We start from the raw sequence: 5,044 nt of genomic DNA, 5'->3' as shown, positions 1-5,044 counted from the left end.
AATCACCACCTGTCAATCACCCTCCCTTCCCCTGCACCAATCACAGCGCGGGCAGGCGCTTCTCTCAATCACCACCTGTCAATCACCCTCCCTTCCCCTGCACCAATCACAGCGCGGGCAGGCGCTTCAACAATCACCACCTGTCAATCACCCTCCCTTCCCCTGCACCAATCACAGCGCGGGCAGGCACTTCAACAATCGCCACCTGTCAATCACCCTCCCTTCCCCTGCACCAATCACAGCGCGGGCAGGCGCTTCAACAATCACCACCTGTCAATCACCCTCCCTTCCCCTGCACCAATCACAGCGCGGGCAGGCACTTCAACAATCACCACCTGTCAATCACCCTCCCTTCCCCTGCACCAATCACAGCGCAGGCAGGCACTTCTCTCAATCGCCACCTGTCAATCACCCTCCCTTCCCCTGCACCAATCACAGCGCGGGCAGGCGCTTCTCTCAATCACCACCTGTCAATCACCCTCACTTCCCCTGCACCAATCACAGCGCGGGCAGGCGCTTCTCTCAATCACCACCTGTCAATCACCCTCCCTTCCCCCTGCACCAATCACAGCGCGGGCAGGCACTTCTCTCAATCGCCACCTGTCAATCACCCTCCCTTCCCCTGCACCAATCACAGCGCGGGCAGGCGCTTCAACAATCACCACCTGTCAATCTCCCTCCCTTCCCCTGCACCAATCACAGCGCGAGCAGGCGCTTCTCTCAATCACCACCTGTCAATCACCCTCCCTTCCCCTGCACCAATCACAGCGCGAGCAGGCGCTTCTCTCAATCACCACCTGTCAATCACCCTCCCTTCCCCTGCACCAATCACAGCGCGGGCAGGCGCTTCTCTCAATCACCACCTGTCAATCACCCTCCCTTCCCCTGCACCAATCACAGCGCGGGGCAGGCGTTTCTCTCAATCACCACCTGTCAATCACCCTCCCTTCCCCTGCACCAATCACAGCGCGGGCAGGCGCTTCTCTCAATCCCCACCTGTCAATCACCCTCCCTTCCCCTGCACCAATCACAGCGCGGGCAGGCGCTTCTCTCAATCCCCACCTGTCAATCACCCTCCCTCCCCCTGCACCAATCACAGCGCGGGCAGGCGCTTCTCTCAATCACCACCTGTCAATCACCCTCCCTTCCCCTGCACCAATCACAGCGCGGGCAGGCGCTTCTCTCAATCGCCACCTGTCAATCACCCTCCCTTCCCCTGCACCAATCACAGCGCGGGCAGGCGCTTCTCTCAATCACCACCTGTCAATCACCCTCCCTTCCCCTGCACCAATCACAGCGCGAGCAGGCGCTTCTCTCAATCACCACCTGTCAATCACCCTCCCTTCCCCTGCACCAATCACAGCGCGAGCAGGCGCTTCTCTCAATCGCCACCTGTCAATCACCCTCCCTTCCCCTGCACCAATCACAGCGCGAGCAGGCGCTTCAACAATCACCACCTGTCAATCACCCTCCCTTCCCCTGCACCAATCACAGCGCGGGCAGGCGCTTCAACAATCACCACCTGTCAATCACCCTCCCTTCCCCTGCACCAATCACAGCGCGGGCAGGCGCTTCTCTCAATCACCACCTGTCAATCACCGTCCCTTCCCCTGCACCAATCACAGCGCGGGCAGGCGCTTCTCTCAATCCCCACCTGTCAATCACCCTCCCTTCCCCTGCACCAATCACAGCGCGGGCAGGCGCTTCTCTCAATCACCACCTGTCAATCACCCTCCCTTCCCCTGCACCAATCACAGCGCGGGCAGGCGCTTCAACAATCACCACCTGTCAATCACCCTCCCTTCCCCCGCACCAATCACAGCGCGGGCAGGCGCTTCTCTCAATCACCACCTGTCAATCACCCTCCCTTCCCCTGCACCAATCACAGCGCGGGCAGGCGCTTCTCTCAATCACCACCTGTCAATCACCCTCCCTTCCCCTGCACCAATCACAGCGCGGGCAGGCGCTTCAACAATCACCACCTGTCAATCACCCTCCCTTCCCCCGCACCAATCACAGCGCGGGCAGGCGCTTCTCTCAATCACCACCTGTCAATCACCCTCCCTTCCCCTGCACCAATCACAGCGCGGGCAGGCGCTTCTCTCAATCACCACCTGTCAATCACCCTCCCTTCCCCTGCACCAATCACAGTGCGGGCAGGCGCTTCAACAATCACCATCTGTCAATCACCCTCCCTTCCCCTGCACCAATCACAGCGCGGGCAGGCGCTTCAACAATCACCACCTGTCAATCACCCTCCCTTCCCCTGCACCAATCACAGCGCGGGCAGGCGCTTCAACAATCACCACCTGTCAATCACCCTCCCTTCCCCTGCACCAATCACAGCGCGGGCAGGCGCTTCTCTCAATCACCACCTGTCAATCACCCTCCCTTCCCCTGCACCAATCACAGCGCAGGCAGGCGCTTCAACAATCACCACCTGTCAATCACCCTCCCTTCCCCTGCACCAATCACAGCGCAGGCAGGCACTTCTCTCAATCGCCACCTGTCAATCACCCTCCCTTCCCCTGCACCAATCACAGCGCGGGCAGGCACTTCAACAATCGCCACCAGTCAATCACCCTCCCTTCCCCTGCACCAATCACAGCGCGGGCAGGCGCTTCTCTCAATCACCACCTGTCAATCACCCTCCCTTCCCCTGCACCAATCACAGCGCGGGCAGGCGCTTCTCTCAATCACCACCTGTCAATCACCCTCCCTTCCCCTGCACCAATCACAGCGCGGGCAGGCGCTTCTCTCAATCACCACCTATCAATCACCCTCCCTTCCCCTGCACCAATCACAGCGCGGGCAGGCGCTTCTCTCAATCGCCACCTGTCAATCACCCTCCCTTCCCCTGCACCAATCACAGCGCGGGCAGGCGCTTCTCTCAATCGCCACCTGTCAATCACCCTCCCTTCCCCTGCACCAATCACAGCGCGGGCAGGCGCTTCAACAATCACCACCTGTCAATCACCCTCCCTTCCCCTGCACCAATCACAGCGCGGGCAGGCACTTCAACAATCGCCACCTGTCAATCACCCTCCCTTCCCCTGCACCAATCACAGCGCGGGCAGGCGCTTCAACAATCACCACCTGTCAATCACCCTCCCTTCCCCTGCACCAATCACAGCGCGGGCAGGCACTTCAACAATCACCACCTGTCAATCACCCTCCCTTCCCCTGCACCAATCACAGCGCAGGCAGGCACTTCTCTCAATCGCCACCTGTCAATCACCCTCCCTTCCCCTGCACCAATCACAGCGCGGGCAGGCGCTTCTCTCAATCACCACCTGTCAATCACCCTCACTTCCCCTGCACCAATCACAGCGCGGGCAGGCGCTTCTCTCAATCACCACCTGTCAATCACCCTCCCTTCCCCCTGCACCAATCACAGCGCGGGCAGGCACTTCTCTCAATCGCCACCTGTCAATCACCCTCCCTTCCCCTGCACCAATCACAGCGCGGGCAGGCGCTTCAACAATCACCACCTGTCAATCTCCCTCCCTTCCCCTGCACCAATCACAGCGCGAGCAGGCGCTTCTCTCAATCACCACCTGTCAATCACCCTCCCTTCCCCTGCACCAATCACAGCGCGAGCAGGCGCTTCTCTCAATCACCACCTGTCAATCACCCTCCCTTCCCCTGCACCAATCACAGCGCGGGCAGGCGCTTCTCTCAATCACCACCTGTCAATCACCCTCCCTTCCCCTGCACCAATCACAGCGCGGGGCAGGCGTTTCTCTCAATCACCACCTGTCAATCACCCTCCCTTCCCCTGCACCAATCACAGCGCGGGCAGGCGCTTCTCTCAATCCCCACCTGTCAATCACCCTCCCTTCCCCTGCACCAATCACAGCGCGGGCAGGCGCTTCTCTCAATCCCCACCTGTCAATCACCCTCCCTCCCCCTGCACCAATCACAGCGCGGGCAGGCGCTTCTCTCAATCACCACCTGTCAATCACCCTCCCTTCCCCTGCACCAATCACAGCGCGGGCAGGCGCTTCTCTCAATCGCCACCTGTCAATCACCCTCCCTTCCCCTGCACCAATCACAGCGCGGGCAGGCGCTTCTCTCAATCACCACCTGTCAATCACCCTCCCTTCCCCTGCACCAATCACAGCGCGAGCAGGCGCTTCTCTCAATCACCACCTGTCAATCACCCTCCCTTCCCCTGCACCAATCACAGCGCGAGCAGGCGCTTCTCTCAATCGCCACCTGTCAATCACCCTCCCTTCCCCTGCACCAATCACAGCGCGAGCAGGCGCTTCAACAATCACCACCTGTCAATCACCCTCCCTTCCCCTGCACCAATCACAGCGCGGGCAGGCGCTTCAACAATCACCACCTGTCAATCACCCTCCCTTCCCCTGCACCAATCACAGCGCGGGCAGGCGCTTCTCTCAATCACCACCTGTCAATCACCGTCCCTTCCCCTGCACCAATCACAGCGCGGGCAGGCGCTTCTCTCAATCCCCACCTGTCAATCACCCTCCCTTCCCCTGCACCAATCACAGCGCGGGCAGGCGCTTCTCTCAATCACCACCTGTCAATCACCCTCCCTTCCCCTGCACCAATCACAGCGCGGGCAGGCGCTTCAACAATCACCACCTGTCAATCACCCTCCCTTCCCCCGCACCAATCACAGCGCGGGCAGGCGCTTCTCTCAATCACCACCTGTCAATCACCCTCCCTTCCCCTGCACCAATCACAGCGCGGGCAGGCGCTTCTCTCAATCACCACCTGTCAATCACCCTCCCTTCCCCTGCACCAATCACAGCGCGGGCAGGCGCTTCAACAATCACCACCTGTCAATCACCCTCCCTTCCCCCGCACCAATCACAGCGCGGGCAGGCGCTTCTCTCAATCACCACCTGTCAATCACCCTCCCTTCCCCTGCACCAATCACAGCGCGGGCAGGCGCTTCTCTCAATCACCACCTGTCAATCACCCTCCCTTCCCCTGCACCAATCACAGCGCGGGCAGGCGCTTCAACAATCACCACCTGTCAATCACCCTCCCTTCCCCCGCACCAATCACAGCG

Source organism: Somniosus microcephalus, unplaced genomic scaffold (genome assembly GCF_052327205.1).
Source record: "Somniosus microcephalus isolate GS21.2 unplaced genomic scaffold, FLI_Smic_1.0 unresolved_chr1, whole genome shotgun sequence".
Classification (NCBI taxonomy): Eukaryota; Metazoa; Chordata; class Chondrichthyes; order Squaliformes; family Somniosidae; genus Somniosus; species Somniosus microcephalus.
The sequence above is the reverse complement of the archived record's forward strand: the minus strand, read 5'-3'. Positions refer to the sequence as shown.